This window comes from Jaculus jaculus, chromosome X, assembly GCF_020740685.1.
Source record: "Jaculus jaculus isolate mJacJac1 chromosome X, mJacJac1.mat.Y.cur, whole genome shotgun sequence".
NCBI lineage: Eukaryota > Metazoa > Chordata > Mammalia > Rodentia > Dipodidae > Jaculus > Jaculus jaculus.
Window position 1 is genome coordinate 127,771,604 of NC_059125.1, and position 22,305 is coordinate 127,793,908.

Sequence of the window (22,305 nt, forward strand, 5' to 3'; positions counted from 1 at the left end):
CAGTCTGTTTCAACTCCTGAGTAGCTCTTACTACAGACACGTTCCACCACTCCATTATAATTTCTTAGTACTGAATTCAAGTTGTTAATATTTCCAAATTTGTATTTATTTTGTCATGTTTCATATATATATGATGTATTTTGATCTTACTTACCCTAATTATTCTCCCTTATATATCTCCCTCTTCCATTAATACCCAATTCATCTCCACTTTACTTCCATGCCTATTTTATCCACTGAGTTAAATGAGGGTTGTTTGCATGATCATGAATGGAAAGTTATTTGCTGTAGCATGGGCAACTTATCAGTGGCTACACCACTGATGAACCTGATTCTCCCTCTCCTAGCAACCATTAGCTACTCAGGAAGGTCTGGGGTCTCATGTACCCTTCCCCAGTCAATGGTGAAGTACTGACAAGCTCAGTATTTTGTGGAAAACCACAGCTGCTGTGCATTCATGAAGATGATGGCCATGTTGTATCAATAGCATTTCACAGATATTCTCCCCATTGTCCTGATCTTATGTTTTTCCACTCGCTCTTTCACCTTGTTCCCTGAGTCTTGGAAAGATTGGTTAAAATGCCCTGCTTGGGCTGGAAAGATGGCTTAGTGGATAATGTGTTTGCCTGTGAAGCCAAAGGACGCAGGTTCAATTCCCCAGGACTCACGTAAACCAGATGCACAAGGGGCACATGTGTCTGGAGTTCATTTGCAGTGGCTAGAGGCCCTGGCATGCCCATGCTCTCTGTCTCCCTTCTCCCTCCCTCTCTCTCTCTGCTTTCAAATAAATAAAAAAAAAATTAAAAATGTCCTGTTTGAGGCTGAGCACATACTAATCACTTATTCTTTGCAGTTTTCCCAGCTATGATTCTTCTCATTTACCTCTGCCCATTGTGATAAGAAACTTCTGTGAAGGAGGCTTTAATCTATACTAATCTATAGAAATCAATAAAGATTTTCAGAAAACAGTTTGATATGATGTCTGTTTAGCACATAACAGTTTACCCCATATGTTTACCCCATAGTGCCTATGTCCCCAGCTATAGGATTTTGGCTGGATTTTTGATACCAGGCATGAATTTCCTCATGTTCAGTCTGACCATTTATTTGTTTATGTTAAAAATATATTTTTATTAATTTATTTAAGGGAAAGACAATGAAATATGCAGAGAGAGTGATCATAGATATGCCAGGGCGTTTTGCCACTGCAAACAAACTTGAGTTGTATGACCCACTTTGTGCATCTGGCTTTATGTGGGGACTTAAACCCAGGCCATCAGGTTTTGAAAGAATTACCTTCAATGGATGAGTCATTTCTCCATCCTTGACTATTCATTTATTTTTAAATCTTATTCTTTATTTTTGATGTTGGGGGACAAATCTTGGCCTTATGCATGTCAGAAAAAATGTTCTACTATTGAATTACGCCTCTAGTCTTACTACTTTAACTTGCAAATTAATCTACAGTAAACTCTGTGAATTTATACACAGGTATATCTTCATGAGACAGAAGAGTTCCCTATCTTCCTGTTTTATTCAGGTTTGCATTGCTGGTAGAAATCACCCAACCAAGAGCAGCTGCTGGTTAAAAGATTTATTTTGGCTTACAGGCTCAAGGGGAAGCTCCACGATGGCAGGGGGAAATGATGGCATGAGCAGAGGGCGGACATCACCCCCTGGCCCACATAAGGTGGACAATAACAGCAGGAGAGTGTGCCAAACACTGGCATTGGGAAACTGGCTATAACACCCATAAGCCTACCCCAACAATACACTCCTTCCAGGAGATGTTAATTCCTAAATCTCCATCAGCTGGGAACCTAGCATTCAGAACACCTAAGTTTATGGGGGACACCTGAATCAAACCACCACACTCCCCAAGTCCCCTTATGTCCTCCTTTCACAGTCACATCCTCTTCCTTCCCCCACACCTGACAACCACGGATTAATTCTGCATCACTGTAGTGTTATTTTTGTGAGAATGTCACATAGATGGCATCAAACAGTACAGACTCACAGTAAGTTACAGCAACAAAAAAGAAAATGCCAAAATCAAAGGTTACAACAAAAACCACGATAATGAAAGATCCTACATGAGCTTCACCATGTATCCCAAATATTAGCATTTTGCAGCATACTTATTGCTCACATCAAAACCAAGAAGTTGACATTGGTGTAATTCATAGATCTCATTCATATTTCAGTATTTTTTCATGAACCTGTATGTGTGAATAAGTGTATAGTTCTACATAATTTTATCTCAAGTATCAATTCACATGATCACCAGTACTGATGCTCATTTTCTTGCTACCCTTTTTATGTTATTACATAAATAAATGTGGGTGTATCTCTTGCCACTGCAAATGAATGCCCATTGGCCTTTGTGTGTGTGGCTAGGGCACTCAACCTGTACCTTCTGCCTTTGCAAGCAAGCACCTTTAACCACTGAGCCATCTCCCTAACCCCTCCAGCTACAGCTTTTTTTTTTTTTTATTAAGTAGAGACTTTGTATGGATACATCATGTATTGGTACCATCATTTCCCTTCCCTCTGTCCCTATCTGCTGAGCACCCTCCTCAGTGGGGTTACTGGTATTCACTGTGGGGTTATGGGTTATGAGCTATAAGAGCAGCAGTCATTGTGTGCGTGTGTGTGTGTGTGGGGGGCAAACCTCCTGACATTCTCTTCCACTCTATGGCTCTGTGGTGGATTGGTTCAGCTGTACCCTATAAACTTAGGCATTCTGAATACTAGGTTCCCAACTGATGGAGATTTAGGAATTATCACCTCTTGGAGTCAGTGTATTGATGGGGGCGGGCTTATGGGTGTTATAGCCAGTTTCCCCTTGCCAGTGTTTGGGACACTCTCCTGTTGCTATTGTCCACCTTATGTTGGCCAGAGGGTGATGTCCACCCTCTGCTCATGCCATCGTTTTCCCCTGCCATCGTGGAGCTTCCCCTTGAACCTGTAAGCCAAAATAAACCTCTTTTTCCCAGCAGCTGCTCTTGGTTGGGTGATTTCTACCAGCGACCCGAACCTGACTGCAACAGGCTTTTACAATCTTTCTGCCCCCTCTTCTGCAAATTCCCTGGGACGTGGTGAGTGTGCCTTAAGTCTACCTTCGTGTTGAGCTCTCGGCAGATTCTTGATTTCTGCTTTGGTGAGTGTTTAATATACTCAGTGTCTGACTCCACCACCCTGGTACATGTTGTCAGATTCGCATTGGAAGCAGCACTCTTGATAACCTTGCCAAATTCTATTTACTTTCACCTGGGTCCTGGCTGATGTGTGAGGGGTAGTTTATCTCCTCAGTTCTCACTGCCTTTGGGAAAAAGAAATAGAGATTCTCCAATGGAGAATGAGGTCAGTATAGGTAAAATGGGATGAGCATTGTTAATTTTTAATGGTATTAATGACATGGCTCAATTTGCATTTGTATCTTGTTAGGTGCTTTCTGTTCATCTTTTCTGTTCTTTGTCTTTGTAACTTTTATTGACTATAGAATACACACACACACACACACACACACACACACACACACACACACACGATGTAACTCTCTTATCACTCTCTTTTTCCTTACCAACATAATTCTGCCACTGAACCCCTTCCTCCTTCCAACCTCTTCTATTCCTTTTTTTGTCTTTCTTCATTGTCCATAATGACATGTACATGATATTGTATACATAATACAGCCACAGTGATGTCATGAATGCAATGGCAATTACTTTTCCAGAGTACAATGTTCCAGAGTGCAAAGTATCCTCTGGTGCTAACATTCTGTCACCTCTTCCACAATGATCCCTGAGCCTTGGCAGGTGTGATAGTGATGTCTCACTTAATACTGAGCACTGAATTATTTCTTCTATGCACTTTGATGAGTTTTGAGTCCCTTCAGTAGTCACTGCCATCTGTGAAATGAAGCTTCTTTGATCAAAAGTAAGAGATGGCTTAGCGGTTAAGCGCTGGCCTGTGAAGCCTAAGGACCCCGGTTCGAGGCTCGGTTCCCCAGGTCCCACGTTAGCCAGATGCACAAGGGGGCGCACACGTCTGGAGTTCGTTTGCAGTGGCTGGAAGCCCTGGTGCGCCCATTCTCTCTCTCTCCCTCTATCTGTCTTTCTCTCTGAGTCTGTCGCTCTCAAATAAATAAATAAATAAAAATTAAAAAAAAAAGAGAAACTCGTCCTATAAAAAAGAGCATAAACATAAGTATTTATAGGGCAATTTGAAGAGCATAACATATCTCATTAGCCAAACAACAGCAGCAGTTGTTTACCCTCTAGAGTCTAGTACCTTCCAAGCTATGGGCTTTTGAATAGGTTTACACCCAGGCATGAATTACCTCCTGTGTATTGGGAATCAAATCCAAATGTAGAGTATTTTGTTATCACTGTAATAGTCATGCCACTATTGCACCTGTGGCTTCATATTGCCTGGTTGACCAGTTTATTATTTGCAGCATCCACTGTTGGTTAAGACTGTTGATGATTTTTCTCCCATAGTAACCTGTATAGCAATTTCCAGTGTATGGCAGTTAGTCAGAAGGGAATGAGACTTCAAGTTTAGTACAAACATGACTTCTCAGTGTCTATCAAGTGACACATGTAGGGTCTTTACAATCTAGTTCTAGTGAGGATCTAAGAGCATTGACAATATCCTATATTGATTTGGGGGCCACATGGACCACCATGACCAACAATTCACTGAGAGAATTCCCACCCTGGGCACTGGAAATTTTCTGTACCAACTAATAGCTTAAATTTTATTTATTAATTTTTTGGTAGATTATGTCTGGTGCATTTTAAAGAAAACTTTATGAATAGTTAGAAGATATCTGGATGGCATATGCATGGGGTTAGGTGACCCTTTTGCTTCCTAAATCAAGGTGGATGGGATTACCCTTTTTGGATCTTTCTTCCACTTATCTTACATATACCTGATTAGGTCTTTATATGAACTAGAAGTGCCCAGGAGTTAAATATTCTTAATCATATGTCTTGGTTCACCGTAACTTTCTCCTTACTTCAGATATATGTTCATTTTTTTCATAATGAACAAGAACACAAGAACAAATTAACTTTATTTATTTTGTATGACCAAATAGAATCAAGACTGAGAAATAACATGAAAAAGAAAATGACCACCAGTACTTACATATCACATGGTATAAACAATTTGCCAGCATTCAAAAAAAATATTCATCAAAATTCCAGTTTGTTGACTGAGGGTGAATTTTTAGGATATTTAAATTATGATTTTTCTTTTAATTTATACATACACACACACATATAAATTATTGGCAACTTCTATACTTACAACAAACTATGGTATTTCCCTCCCCTCCCCCACCATTCCCTTCATAACTCTGCTCTCTGTCATATGTCCTCCATCTCTCCATTAGTCTCCCTTTTAATTTGATGTCATCATCTTTTTGTCCTATTATGAGGGTCTTGTTTAGGTATTGCTAGGCACTGTGAGGTCTTAAACCTTATTTTTAATTATGTAACATAAAGTTAGTTTCCATATAGCTTATTCACGTTGTTGTTAGTTTTGGCTAAATCTTCCCAAGCCCCTGCTTTCCTTCATCCCCCCTCCACACACACATAGCCCCTTAGATCTTTTTGCCTATTATTCTATCCCTCCAAGTACACATCTTCTACTCCTTCCTTGGAAGCCTTCTTCCCCTATCATGGCCCCTTTCTGTCTACTTGGTCTCTAGTACCAACTTTTACTCCATCTTAATATAAAAATTTAATGCTATAATTTGCACATACGAGAGAACACATGGCACTTGTCTTTCTGTACCTTGGCTCCCTGACTTAGTATAATATTTTCCAAATTCAACTATTCTTCCTGAAAATTTAATTTTTCCTTACAGGTGAATAAATTTCAATTCCATATATGTATCACACCCTCATTATCCATTCAGCAGTTGCTAGACATCTAGACTGATTCCATTTCATAGCTATTGTGAATATATCAGCAATAGATAATGAATGAAAATTTTAAGTCAAGTGTGGAGTCCTTATGGTATATGTCCATGAATGGTATAGTTGGGTCATATGTTAGATTGATTATTAGTACCTTTTGAGAAAACTACATCCATAGTGGATGTAACCAGTTTGCAATCCCACCAACAGTGAATAAGGGCTCCTCTTTCCCCACACTCTCACCAGCATTTCTTGTCCTTTGATATATTTTTTAAAGTTTTATTAACATTTTCCATGATTATAAAATATATCCCATGGTAATTCCCTCCCTACCCACCCCCATACTTTCCCATTTGAAATTCCATTCTCCATCATATTACCTCCCCATTACAATCATTGTAATTACATATATATATAATATCAACCTATTAAGTATCTTCCTCCCTTCCTTTTCTACCCTTTATGTCTCCTTTTTACCTTACTGGCCTCTGCTACTAAGTATTTTCATTCTCACGCAGAAGCCCAATCATCTGTAGCTAGGATCCACATATGAGAGAGAACATGTGGCGCTTGGCTTTCTGGGTCTGGGTTACCTCACTTAGTATAACACTTTCCAGGTCCATCCATTTTTCTGCAAATTTCATAACTACTTCATTTTTCTTGACTGCTGAGTAGAACTCCATTGTATAAATGTGCCACATCTTCATTATCCACTCATCTGTTGAGGGACATCTAGTCTGGTTCCATTTCCCAGCTATTGTAAATTGAGCAGCAATAAACATGGTTGAGCATGTACTTCTAAGGAAATGAGATGAGTCCTTTGGATATATGCCTAGGAGTGCTATAGCTGGGTCATATGGTAGATCAATCTCTAGCTGTTTTAGGAACCTCCACACTGTTTTCCACAGTGGCTGGACCAGATTGCATTCCCACCAGCAGTATAGAAGGGTTTCTTTTTTTCCACATCCCCGCCAACATTTATGATCATTTGTTTTCATGATGGTGGCCAATCTGACAGGAGTGAGATGGAATTTCAATGTAGTTTTAATCTGCATTTCCCTGATGACTAGTGACGTAGAACATTTTTTAGATGCTTATATGCCATTCGTATTTCTTCCTTTGAGAACTCTCTATTTAGCTCCATAGCCCATTTTTTGATTGGCTTGTTTGATTCCTAATTATTTAACTTTTTGAGTTCTTTGTATATCCTAGATATTAATCCTCTATCAGATATATAGGCTATTTATGACAAGCCTACAGCCAACATATTACTAAATGGGGAAAAACTGGAAGCTTTTCCACTAAAATCAGGAACAAGACAAGGGTGTCCACTGTCCCCACTTTTATTTAATATAGTTTTGGAAGTCTTAGCCATAGCAATAAGGCAAGAGACACACATAAAAGGGATACAAATTGGAAAGGAAGAGATCAAGTTATCATTATTTGCAGATGACATGATTCTATACATAAAGGACCCTAAAGACTCTACTAGCAAACTGTTAGAGCTGATCAAAACCTACAGCAATGTAGCAGGATACAAAATAAATACACAGAAATCAGTAGCCTTCATATATGCTAACAACAAAAACACAGAGGATTAAATCAGAGAATCACTCCCGTTCACAATTGCATAAAAAAAAATAAAGTACCTTGGAATAAACCTAACCAAGGAAGTAAAGAATCTCTACAATGAGAACTTTAAAACACTCAAGCGGGAAATTGCAGAAGACACTAGAAAGTGGAGAAACATCCTTTGATATTTTGATGCTAGCCATTCTAACTGTAGTAAGATGGAATCTCAAAATAGTTTGAATTTTCATTTCCCTGATGACAAAATATGTTGAATATTTAAAAAATTATTGGCCATTTTTGTTTCTTCTTTTGAGAACTCTTTTTAATTCTATGGCTCATGTTTTAATTTTTTTTTCAGAAGGCACTGAGACCCAAGGACAACCAAAAAATCTATAAATAAGATAAAAGATAGCTTACTGACAGGAGAAGAACCACACCTCACACATTAGCTAGGCAGGGTTTTTGGATACCGTACATGGAGGACTGATGGAGACATGGCATGATGAGCCATGGTTTTCAGTGTAGACCTGATAACATTTTCAAAAATATAGTACTATGAGATACCTGCTAATAGGAGCTTCCAGTTCAGAATATAACTTTCCCTGGACTGTGAACAACTCAGCTGGAGGGATGGAATGGGAAACCCAGGAAGTTTGTCCCTGGTTATAGATGTTGGGCTTGATGTTTACAGGATGCGATGTTTGCCTTGGTTGTTTTAGTTCTTTCACTCATTTCCATCTTTCTTTGCTATGTCCAACGTCATCTTTTGCAGTGTGAATATTTACTCTGTGTTTTTGTTTTTATTGCTCATAGATAAGAAACCTTGGGGCATGGGGATATTCATAGTTAAGAAACCTTGGAATTTTGGAATTTATGAAGATGGTGGGGACTTTTAGAGTTTAACTGAATGCATTGTATTTTACATCATGGATGGTAATCAGTTTGAGAGCCAGGGGTGGAAAGTGGTGGTTTGAATCAGGTGTTCCTCACAAAGGTATGTGTTCTGAATGCTTGGTTCCTAGCTGGTGGCAATATGGGAGGTGGTACATTGCTGGAGGAAGAATATTGCTGGGGGTGGACCTTCAGGTTTATTATCCCCTAGCTTGCCAGTGTTAGTTGGCTTTCTCTCCCACTGCTATTGTCCATCCGATGTTGTCAAGGAGGTGACGTCCAGCTTCTGCTTTGCCTTTTTTTTTCTGCTATCATGAAGCTTCCCTTCAAGACTGTAAGCTAAAAGAAATCCTTTTCTAATATCAGCTGCTTTGGGCTCGGTTCTTTATCCTAACATCGAGAAGATACCTACTATAGTGTAGTGCATTTATTGATATATGTTTATTGTACCATCCCTAATCTGTAAAAATAAAGCCTTCTTGATCAAGATAGATAATCTTTTTAATATATTTTAAATTTTGATTTGTAAGTATTCTTTGGAGAATTTTACATCTATATTTCTGATGGTTATTTTGTTTTTTCAACTTGATCTGTTTAGGAATCCACAGGCGTTCCTCTTTACTGGGTCTCTGAAGTTGCTTCCAGGAAGGATTAACTGAAGGAGGAAGTCCTTCCCCCAGAGTGAACCCTTCTGCCAGAGTGGGCAGCCCCTCTCAGAGGGGAGGCTTTATCAAAGGTAGCTTCTGAGAGAAAAGAATCCCTTCCTCCCACCTGGCTGCCTGAGCTGCTTGCTGCCTTCCAGTGTGGGCTCAAGACCAGTATAGACTGAAAACCAGCATGTACTGAAGACCAGTGGCTCTCCAGGAAGCCTTCATCCCCTCAATGCTGGATTGGGACTGCTGACACATCCACATTAACTGAGAAGCTACCGGGTTTTTTGACTCTCAGGCCTGCAAACTGCTATTGTTAGACTGCCATAAACTAATCCAATAAACTCCCTTTTAAATACAATATATCCTATCAGTTCTGTTGCTCTAGGGAACCCTGACCAATACAATATTCATCATGGATGTTGGTCTCTAATATTCATTGTTTGTTGTGTCTGGTTTTGCTATCAATATAGTGCTGGCTTTGTAGAAGGAGTTCAGCATCATTCCCTCTTTAATGGAATAATTTGAGAAGCAGTGACTTCACTTTTTCAATAAAGGTCTAATTCTATAGTAAATGTTTCTGGACCTTGCTTTTTTGATTCATAGTTATTTAGTTACCACTTTAATCTCATCATGTGTTACAGATTTTTTAAATTATTCACCCCATTTCAGATTAATTTTGGTAGGTCATGTGCATTGAGAAATTCATCCATTTCTTTTTGGTTTTCCAACTTGATGTAGGTTTTTGTAGTATGTCCATATTATTCTCCAGTTTCATTTGTATTTGTTGTAATGTTCCGTTATCATTTGTAATCTTATTGATTAGGGTTTTCTTTCTTTGTTTTAGATAATTTGGTGAAATGTCAATTTTGTTTATCTTTCAAAAGAACAAACTTTTGTTGCATAGATTATTATTTTTTCTTTCTCTTTCAGTGATTTCTTCCCTGAGCTTGATTATTTTCTTCTGGTACTTTTGAGTTTGGTTTGTGTCTGTTTTACCAATTTCTAAATTCCTGTAGATGGATTATCAAGTTATTTATTTGATATCTCTCTATTTTTGTAATATAGGCATTTACAGCCATAAACTTCCCTCTTAGATCTACCTTCATGATGTTCCTTAAGTTTTGATAGATTGTATTAGATTTGCAGCCAGTTGTAAGAAGTTATTGTTTTCTTCTTGATTTCTTCAGTGGCTCTTTGGTTATTCAATAACATTTTGTTCAGTCTCCAGGAATTTGTGCATTTTATGTAGTTTCTCTTTCTGCTAATTTATAGTGTTATTGCACTGTAGTTGAATAAAGTGCAATAAGTTATTTCAATTTTCCTAAATTTGTTTAGACTTGTTTTGTGTCCTAATGTTTTGGCAATTTTAGATAAAGTTCCATAGGCTGCTGAGAGGAATGTGTACTCTCTACTCTTTGGGTGGAATCATCTGCTTGTTTGTTAGGTCAGTTTAGTCTATGGTATCATTTAATTTCTTTATTTCTTTGTTTCCTTTTTGTCTAGATGATCTGTCTATTTATGATAGTGGGGTACTGAAGATTCCTTCTATTATTGTATTATCTCTGAGTTTATATTAAGTAGATTTTTGTTCCATAAAATTAAGTGCACCTATGCTTAGACTTTTATTATCCTCTTGATAGACTATTCCCTTGATCAGATTGAAGTATCCGTTCTCTTTACTGTGACAGAACACTTGGAACAATTTGTTTTGACATCTGTTTTGTCAGGTGTTAAAATAGCCACACCATCTTGTTTCCTAGTTCTATTTGCCTGATATTTAACAATTCTTTTACCCAAAGGTAGTGCTTGTCCTTGACATTGAGGTGATTCTCATGAATACAAGACAAGAATAGATTCTGTTTTCTCATTCCAGCTATTATTTTATATCTTTTAAAATTTTATTTGTATTAGGTATGGACATATTTAGTATATAAACAACACATATTGGTATTATCCTTTCCCTCACCCCCTACCTCTTTTATGATGGGGTCCTCCTCTTTAGGGATACAGGTAATCCCCATGAGGATTGTGGGTGATGCATTGTGGGGGGCAGCAGTCAGTTGTAAGGGTGAATGCAATGTCTCCGTGCATAATGTCCCAACTTGTGGCTCTAACAGTCTTTCTGCTACCTCTTCCACAAAATTCCCTGAGCCATGTTGGGTGCATTTTAAGTCTACTTCAGTGATGGGCTCTTAGAAGCCTCTGGATCTCTGCTTTGGTAGGTGTTGAGTGTCCTCAGTGTCTATCTCCTTCACCCTTATGCTGATACCAGATTCACTGAGAAAGCAGCACTCTTGCTCATTTCCCCAATTCCTCTGAGGTTTCAGGTGGGGCTGGGGTGAAGTGTGGTGGTGATTTATCTATCTCTTCAGGTCCTGCTCCTATCTGAAAAAGAGAAGCAGATTCTCAAATGGAGACTGAAGTCAGCACAGGTTATTAATTTAGAGAGAATTTAATGGGTATAGACCCTGTTATAACCCAAGATTAGTGGGAGCTTGACATTGGAAACCAAAATCATTATCTGGATATGATTCTGACTTGTTTCCTAGTTTCAGATATGGTTTCCTTTCCACTGAGTGGATCAGTTAGCCAGTCCAAGAGTGGTTGGTTCCCCACAATGGCAGTGTGCAACTATTGCACTTGTGTGAGCATCACATCAGGTTGCTTGCTTGTGAATAGCTTAGACCTCGAGTTGCTGGGGAAGATGTTGGCTACTTTCCCCCAACAGCTCATGTAGCACCTTCCAGCACTAGATGGGCTAACTCTCTGAAGACTGGCTCTCTTCCAGATTCCAGCCAGGTCTCTCCATGCTCTGTGCTGACAGCATATGGTGTCTTCACCAGTAGGGTTCTCCATTAACCTCTGTTGGGTAATTAAGTGCTCTGATAGAACTTTGTCTTGTTTTGGGAGACCTTGTAGGTCTCTGTGATCAACAGCTAACTGTGGGTGTTAACTACTTCCTGGTATAGGAACTTACAGACCAACGCCAAGGTAAAGGAAAAAAAAATAAAAGAAAGAATGAATGAAAAGAAGAGAAATGAAGGAACTTTAAATTTACGCTTCATCTCACACTCTCCAGGACCCTTTGGTTCAGGTGCTCCCCCTAAAGTCCTATTGAGGAATCAACCTTTCAGTATATCTTTCAGGATATAGGTTTCTATGGCACCAGTTCAATTTGGGTTCAGTTTTGTGTCCTCCCACCCTTTCTTCCCCTCAAAGCCCACCCTCCCTATTGTTCATGCCTGGAGAGGCCTATCAAGTATATCAGCAGCTTGGGATGATCCAGTTTATGAACCACAGATTAGTGAGACCATATGATGATGGTCTTTCTGTGATTGTATGAGTTTACTCAGTATGATCTGTTTTAAGTTTAACCATTTTTCTACAAATTTCATTGTGTCAGTTTTTTCTCACTGCTAAGTAGAATTCCATTGTGTAGATATAGCACATCATGGTTATCCATTCACCCAATGATGGGCATTGGGGTTAATTCAAGTTCTTAGATATTATGAATTGAGCAGCTATAAACATGGTTAAGCAAATATATCTAAACTTAGGGTAAAAGCCCAGTAAGGGAACAACTGGATCTATTGGTAACTCTATATTTATCCTTTTTAGGAGTCTCTATATTGATTTCCACAATGGATGTATCAGCTTACATTACCACCAACAGTGAATGAGGGTTTCTATTTCTCCACATCCTTGCCCACATTTCTGTTCATTTGATTTTTTAATGTTTGCTATCCTTATTGGGGTAAAATGAAATATCATAGTTGTTTTAATTTGCAAGTCCCTAATGGTTAGGGATGTTGATAATTTCTTAAGTGTGTGTTAGCCAATTCTAATTCTTCCTCTGAGAACTCCCTATTCAGTTCTCTGCCCCACTTTTGGAGTGATTTTTATTTATTGTTTAGTTTTTTGGAATTCTTTGTAGATTCTAGATATTAGGCTTCTTTCAGTGGTATAGCTGGTAAGATTTTCTCCCATTCAGTGGGAAATCTATTGACTCTGCTTATGTTGTCTTTGTCTGTGCAAAAGCTTTTTAGCTTCATGAGATCCCACTGATTGAGGGCTTGTTTAATTTCCTAGGCTGCTGGGGTTTTCTTCAGGAAGTCTTTCCCCACTGCTATATACTTGAGAGTGCCTCCTATTTTTTCTTCTCGTAGGAGAAGAGTTTCAGGTCTTATATTGAGGTTTTTAGTCCATTTGGAATTTATTTTTGAGTATGGAGAGATGATTGGGTCTTTGTTTTCATTGTTAAGAGTTTTAACTATGGTGTGTCTTGGAGAGTGTATTCTTTGGTCCTGTCTGTTTGGTATTCTGTGGGCTTGTTGTAGCTGGATGAGCCTCTCTTTTGAGAGATTGACAAAATTTTCTACAATAATTTTGTTGGATACATTCTCTATGCCTCTGGGCTGGATTTTCTCTCCTTCTGGTATAGCCATGATCCAGATGTGTGGTCATTTTAAGGTACCTCATAGTTTGCTCATATTATGTTTACTTGATTTTTTGAACTTAGAGAAATTTTTGGTCTCCTGATCAGTTTGTTCTGTCTTGTCATCCAGATCAGAGTTTCTGTCTTCCACATGAGTAAATCTGTTAATGAGGGCTTCTAAGTAATTTTTTATAAGTTGCATTTGATTTTTGTTTTCTGTTGTGTTATTTTGCATTGTGTCTATCTCTTTTTGAGGTATGATTTCAATTCAGGTTCTGATTTTCTTGATGCTTCCTTGAATTCATTCTTACATTTGATCAAGTTTTCACTAAACTTAATCAGCAGATTTTTGAGATCTTCCATTTCTTGACTCACTTTCAATTCATCTATCTCTTTTTGTTGGGAGCTATGAACCAAACCTCGGCCATGTTAACAGAGACTGCCATATAGCAAGTTAAGTTTTTACTTACTCACCTAATACTCAACTACCAGAAACAAAGACTGCCATATAGCAAGTTAACTTTCTACTTCCTCATCTAATATTCAACTACCAGAAACAATGGAATCGTACACCTGGCTAAACACTCCCCCATCCTGCCGGTAGCTGATGAAGAAACATTGTGATTTAACCAATAACTCTGTGATCTTTGCCCTAACTATGTCCCCTTCCCCCTACAACTCCTTGTCCTGACCATGTCCCATCCCCCTACAACTCTATATAAACCTACATGTAAGAATAAACTCTAGAGGCCATGACAAACACCTAGCATGGTCTCCGTCTTGTGTCTGTTTGCCTTCTTTCACCCAGGTTAGCTTTTCCTCGAGTCCTTGTTCAACTCCCCACTGGCCAGGGCAAGTGGCACCCAATGAACATGGGGCCCGAGGTACGAAGTGTGACCTGGGCGTTGCTCAAGTGGATGGCGTCCTCGCCATTGGATCGCCACCCCACCAGGGTGAGTGAAGATCCACATAAGATCACTACAGGCAATACACCTGTAAAACAGATCTGCTCCATGGTCACCACAGAAGAGACCCACCTGTGATACAGACCCATTAAGGTAAGACAAGTGACGCAGACTTCTAGGCAAACCATTTTAGACTATTTAGTCAGATTTGCACGGCACAAGAACTGTGGGTTTTCTTTTTGCACTTCTTTTCCTCCTTTTATTTTCAGTTGGCGCCATCACGTGGAATTGCAACATAGCGACAGGGCAACTGAAGCCTCTTGGCCAGGGCTACCCTCTGGCATTGGCTGAAGGCCCCTCGCTCCCTGTGAAAATCCCAACAGCCAGTTCAGGCATTGGCAAAGACCTCCTATCTAGCCTCTCTTCCTATCAACAAAACTGGGTATGCAACAGCCAGTAAATGCTCTTAGAGCAGCTGCCAGTTCTTAAAATTGCAGATAGGCTCATGTCAAGCTCACTGGGGAATCCCCAGTGCCGGTTCTCCGACGGGGAATGTTGACCTTTGGTCTTTCCATTTCTCCTCTTTCCTTTTCTATCATGGGACAGACCCTAAGTAAGCAGGAACTTTTTATCTGGGGACTTAAGGACTCTCTCAAGACTCGTGGGACAAGAGTTAAGAAAAAAATCTCGTTAATTTTTTTCTCTTCTTAGAAGATTTATGTCCATGGTTTCCCCAGCAAGGTACCATTGATGAAAAAAGATGGTGAAGAGTGGAAGATTGTATAAAAGACTACTATAAGACTTTTGGCCCTGAGAAAGTCCCGGTTCAGATCTTCTCCTATTGGAATTTAATAAATGATGTCCTACAGATTCACTGGTGCCAACCGGACATTTTAAAAGTTGTTAGGGATGGAGAATTCTTTCTTAAAAACAACCTTAAACCTAGCCAGACCCCTCCCATTCATGAACTAAATCCAAGCCATCAGGATCCCTGTGCGGTGGCAGCCTCAGGGGCTGCAGCTCCCTCCCCTGAATGGCCCCGCCCTCCAAGTGGACATCGAGGTGCTGGTGGCGGCCCCAAGGCAAAGGCACTGGGCGGGACAAATAGTCCCCTTTCACCGTGCCCTTCTGTCATTGTTCCTATGGCCAAAGATGACACACTTGACCCACCTACCCCTAAATCTATTTATCCTATTCTCTCCAAATCTATAGTTACCCCTCCCCCTAATGCCCCTCTTTCCCCAGAAGAGGAATCAGGGCTAGAGGGTGAAGCTGCCAGGTATCATAAACCTGACTGGCCGTCTCCTATAGCACCCATAGCAGACCCTCCCACCTTATCTTTACAAGTCTAAGCCACGTCACTTTTGTGCCCCTGTAACCCTTGATTATGATTTAGAAACAGTCACACAACAGGTGACTCACCAACTTTCCCAGGAAGCCCAATCACTTAAAACTCTCCTTGCAGCTCAAAAAGAAAAGGCTGCCTTACTTAAACAACTCCATGACTTAGACCTAGAGATCTGTTCCTCTGCTTCCACCCCCATTTGATAAGATCAAACCTTCTAAGGCCTTTCATGCATTTCCTATAACTTGTGCTCAAGCTAAAACTAAAACTAAAACCGATTCCTTAGCCAACCTACCACTTGAATCAAGCAGGGCTAAATATGGATCAGAGGAAAAAGAATCTGAAAAAGAGGAACCCTCTGAACAATCTTCCTGTTCAGAAGAGGACAGTGAGCCGCCTAGTGGCAAAAATATTGTTATTAAGCCCCAACAGTATCACCATTTAAAATTTAAACATATCAAGGAATTAAAAAGTGCTGTTTCAATGACAGACTTCTGTCAGAGTACTTGATGACCCACCAAAGGCCAGTGGTAAGACCCTATTGCTGAAGACTCCATATGCAGCTGATACGCAAAATCGAACGACATGGCTGGAAGCCAGGAGAGAGTTAGTCCCCAGACAGTCAGCGTGTCTAGTGCCAGAAGGCGCTACATGGGCGACTGGGGGAAACGACCAATATCTGTCCAAGCAACTCATTGTCTAATCTAATTAGCAACAAATAACCTGACGTGATGCCCACACAAGTGCAATAGTGGCACACAGCCATGGTGAGGAACCAACTACTCTTGGTTTGGCTAACTGATCCACTCAGTGGTACTAGACCCATAGCTGGAGCTGGGAAACAAGTCAGAACCATACCCAAACACAAGCCCACTCTACAATATCAAGCTATCATCAATCATGGGGTACAAGAGGGCCTACACCTATCAATCTTTCTATCAAAAAAGTAAGTGTTATTTCAATTTTCTGGGTGCTAACTTACTCTCCATTGGAGAATCTGCTTCTCTTTTTCAGATAGATGCAGATCCTATGGAGAGAGCTGCCCCAACATACCTCAAAAGGGGCCCAACTGAAACTAAGGACAATTGGTGAAACAAGCAAGGGTGATGTTTTCCTGTGAACCGGATACCAGCACAAAGGGGAAGGAGACCAACACAGAAAAATCAACTCCTACCAAATCAGAGAGCCAGAGCCTCAGAGGCCCCCAACACCTCAGCACTGAAGCAGACCAAAAATGAACCTAACATGGCTCAGGGAAATTTTGCGGGAGAGGGGGCGGAAAGAATGTCGGAGTCACATGTTGGGTCATGATTTGCAGAGACATTTAGCATACCAATAACTGGGGACTAACTCCACAATGCACGACCCATTTACATCAACAAGGAGGGTCTAATGGGAGGGGGTAGATGATAGATGAGCCTAAACAATGGTACCAAACTACCTGTATTTGATGAAAAGAAAACTAATAAATCAAATTAATAAAATAAAATAAAATAAAATAAAATAAAATAAAAAATAAAAAGTGCTGTTTCCTCTTATGGACCTACTGCTCCCTTTACCGTGACCCTACTAGAGGCCCTTAGTGATGGTTGGCTTTCAGTAAATGATTGGAAAACGCTTGCAAAGGCCGTACTGACTTGAGGGGACTTTCTCCTGTGGCAGGCTGATTATACTGAGAGGTGTAGGGATGCTGCCTGCTGCAATGCATCCACTGGATCCTCTTCTAAGTCTTGGATGCTAGATAAACTTTTAGGCAATGCCCCTTATGATACTAATCAGGACCAGGCAAAATTCTCCCCTGGCTTGCTCTCACAAATCCAACATACTACCCTTAAGGCTTGGCAAAATCTTCCATCTAAAGGATCGGCTGTGAGTTCCTTAACCAAAGTAAGGCAAGGACCTAATGAGCCATATAGCAAATTCATCCGGTGCCTCACTGAGGCTGCAGAATGGCTAATGGGAAGGGAAGAAACAGATAATGAATTCATAAGACATCTCTCGCATTTGAGATTGCCAATTCGGCCTGCCAGGCAGCTATCCGCCCCTCCCGCCATAGTAAAAGTATCTCTGACTTTATCCAAATATGTGCAGATGTGGACCCTGCCTCCCGCAGCATTGGGTTAACGATAGGGGCCACCCTGAAGGGCTTCACACAGGGAGATAATAATAAAACTTGCTTTAATTGTAAAACGCCAGGTCATTTTCTAGAGAATGTACTGCCCTTAAGGCTACACACCCACTTCCTTCCTCCCTCTGTCCACGTTGTAAGTGTGGCAAACATTGGGCCTCTGAGTGCCATTCTAAAACGGATATCCAGGGAAACCCCTTACCACAAAACAGGGAAACTACCCCAGGGCCCCAAGATGATTCCTGTATGGAACCCTGGGGCTGTCAGGTTCATCCCCCAGTCTACCCAAAATGTAACATCTCTGCCCTTTCCTGGGCAACCGCTGGCAGTGCAGGACTGGACCTCTGTTCTGCCTCCAGAATAATACTAACACCAGAGCTGGGGACTCAGGTTATGGCTACAGGAGTTTTTGGCCCCTTGCCAAAAAACACTTTTGGCTTTATCTTGGGACGTGCCAGTTCAACTATTCAGGGCCTCGCCATTTCTCCAGGAGTTGACTGAGCAAACATTCACAGGGAACAAAAGAACCAATACCAGTTACTATAAAGCCTGATTGTGCTGGAATAGGCTATGAAAATTTATCCTAATGGCTGTTGACATGCCTGTACCCCATGCAGATAAAAAACAACAGAACCTGTTTGGGTTGGTCAATGGCCTCTGGCCTCTGAAAATTAACTGCAGCCACGATGTTAGTGCAGGAACAACTTGCTGCAGGCCATATTGAACCTACCACCTCTCCTTGGAATATTCCTATCTTTGTTATCAAGGAAAATGGAGATTGCTCCAGGAACTTAGAGAAATTAATAAGGCCATGGTATCTATGGGGGCCCTACAACCTGGCCTCCCCACTCCAGTAGCAATTCCTGCAGGATATTGTAAAATCATTATTGACCTAAAGGATTGCTGTTTTACAATTCCCCTGCACCCTGAAGATTGTCAGCATTTTGCATTTAGTTTACCTGTGGTAAATTTTAGAGGCCCTATGCAGAGATTCCAATGGAAAGTGTTGCTCCAAGGGATGGCTAACAGCCCTACGCTGTGTCAAAAAATTTGTGGCCCAAATTATAGATCCATTTAGACATAAATGGCCTTCTTTGTATATCATTCATTATATGGATGACGTCCTCTTGGCCGATCCTGATCCCACTGAACTCCTTATTTGCTCTCAAGAGCTTTCTGGGGCCCTTACCGGAGCTGGTCTTCAGATAGCTCCTGATAAAATTCAATTAAAACTTCCTTACTTATTCTTAGGCTTTGAACTTTTTCATAACAAAATTCTTTCACAAAAGATTCAACTTAGAACTAATCATCTAAAAACTTTAAATGATTTTCAAAAACTCATAGGAGATATCAATTGGCTCAGGCCTTATCTTAAGCTAACTACTGAAGAGCTTAAGCCCTTGTTTGACGTCCTAAAAGGAGACCCAGATCCTGCTTCAGGCCGCTCATTAACAGCCCTTGCCCTAGAATCCCTAAAGATAGTGGAGGCTGAAATTCTGAGCCAAAGGGTCACTTTTATCTCTTATGAAAAGCCTCCTCTCCTGGTCATTTGTGCCACTGACTTTACATCCACTGGGGTGTTCTGGCAGGAGGGGCCCCTCTTCTGGGTCCATTTACTCGCTTCACCACCCAGAGTCCTTACCCCTTACACCTCATGGGTGGCAGAGTTAATAAAAATTGGGCGTGACCAAAGCAGAAAAATATTTGGTAAGGACCCTGATAAAATTGTTCTACCCTATTCCACTACCCAAATACAATGGTTAATAGAGAATGATGACGACTGGGCAATGTCTTGCACCTCTTTTCAGGGATTCCTTGATAACCACTATCCTGCTAACAATCTTCTCCACTTTCTAAGAATTCAGTCATTTGTTTTTCCTACATTAACCTCCCCCCCCACCTCTTCCCCATGCACCCCTAGTTTTCACTGATGGCTCTTCTAATGGAGTGGCAGCCTTCACTGTAAACAATCAAACCACTTCCATACAATCCCCATTCTACTCTGCTCAATTGGTGGAGCTTTTTGCTGTTTTACAGGTTTTTCAACAACTTCCAAATACCTCCTTTAATCTGTGTACTGATAGTGTTTATATTGCTCAATCCATCCCCCTTTTAGAAACTGTGCCATATATAAAACCCACTACAAATGCTACCCCTCTGTTTTTCTCCATTCAGCAGTGCATACATTCTAGACAACACCCCTTTTATATAGACCATATCCATGCTCATTCTGGACTCCTTGGCCCTCCAGCCACAGGCAATGGCATGACTGATAAAGCCATCCAGCTTGCCTTCCTTGTTGTTTTCGATCCTGTGGCCCAGGCCAAATCAGCTCACTCTGTACATCACCTTAACGCTCAAACCTTACATCTTCTTTTTAAAATCACTAGGGAAAAAGCTTGCCAGATAGTCAAACAATGCACAAACTGTGTCACCCTCCTACCCATTCCCCACTTAGGCGTGAATCCTAGAGGTTTAATTCCCAATGAGATCTGGCAAATGGATGTAACACATGTTCCCTCATTTGGTAATCTTAAATACCTCCATGTTACTGTGGATACCTTTAGTGGGTTCATTTTTGCCAGCCTCCATGCTGGAGAAGCTTCAAAAAATGTCATTGCTCATGTACTCAATTGCCTTGGTGTCATGGGAAAGCCCCAAATTATTAAAACTGATAATGCTCCTGGATATACTGGAAAAAAACTCCAAACTTTCTGTCATCAATTACAAATTAAACATATTACAGGCATACCATGCAATCCCCAGGGTCAAGGAATTATTGAGCAAGCCCATCAAACTATTAAACATACCCTCCAAAAGTTAACAATGGGGGATTTATACCCCACAAAAGGCTCCCCCAAAACTATTCTCCATCATGCACTGTTTGTCCTAAACTTTTTAAGCCTTGACGCTCAAGGAAAGTCAGCAGCTGATCACTTTTGGCACACAAACACAAAAAATACTTTCGCCAAAGCTATGTGGAAAGACCCTTTGACTCTAACATGCAATGGCCCCGACCCAGTCCTCATTTGGGGCCGCGGGTCAGTCCGTATGTTCGATACTCAAAATGATGCCGCAAGATGGCTACCAGAACGTTTAGTCCAACAAGTCAACGAACCTATAAGTTCTCAGTAATATATGCCCAAGAACACGCTGTTCCTGAGGCAACTCCCTCTTTTCTTTTCCAGGTTTCCAATACCCAAGATTCAAGATGAAAATAGCTGACCCTCGACATCTACTGCTCCTCTGCTCCTTTGCCCATTGTCCCCCTAACTACTGCTACCGTCTTTCAATGGGAATTTCAAGTAAAGGAAGGTCCCATCAACCAGGACTCTACCACCCTTATTGGTTCAGGGCACTGCCCTCTTAAAGGGTGCCAGACTACCCTCACCTTTAAAATCACTCCCAAAACAATTACTACTACATATAGCCCTTTTGCCTGCTTTTCTTATGACAATAAGGGCAGTTGTTTAGATTATGAATCCACCTATGGAGGTTGTAGATATTGGAGCTGCAGAACTCATAATGTCTTTGCTAAAAATGGTATTCTCTGCCTCCAAGGAAATGAGTTCATCCTTGTTATCTCTGACCCTTGGCATGAGCGCTGGGAAAAGGGAATCACAGGCAAACTTTATAATGATGGCTGGTCCTCCTACCTTACGGGAAATATATATATATATCTCCAGGCAATTAGTCCCTGCAGACCCCAAGGATCAAGCAAATCAAATAATTTTAGAAAATGAACAAAAACTCCACTATACCCTCCAAAATAATTACAAGGTAAAATGGGACTCTTGGCCAATATATCTCCAACATGCTGTCAATCTACTTAATACCTCCCAGGTAAATGCCTCTTCTTGCTTTCTTTGTGCCTCCCTGTCACGTTCAATCCTTGCTGCAACTCCCCTAAGTGCCTCTTGTACCTTCAACCTTTCATTTAACAAGTCTCACTATAAGGCCACTCCTCCTGTTTCCCCAGTCCCACTACTCTCTCATTATCTAAAAAAACATTTTCATGTTGTGCTGCTTCCTTTCTAACAAATCACTACCTACTGACTTTACTTGCACACAAAACACCTCTGTAACTACAGAACTTATATCCCCCCCCACTGATTTATTACTGGTGCAATGAAACCCTGTTTATTCACATTAATAGCACCACCCCAGGACCCTGTATTCTGGTAGCTGTGGTCCCCCAGCTTACCATGTATAGCCCTATCGAATTTTCATGGCTATTCCACACCACTCTTAAAAGAGCAGCCTTCCTTCCATTAGTGGTAGGTGCAAGCCTGGCCACATCAGTTGTCTCTGCAGGGGTGGCAGGAGGAGCATTGGGGCACTCCTTGTATTCTGCCAGCGAGTTTTCAGAAAAGCTACAACAGATGATTGACTCCACCACTAATAGTCTTGAATCCCTCCAGAGGCAGATCACCGCCCTGGCCAAGG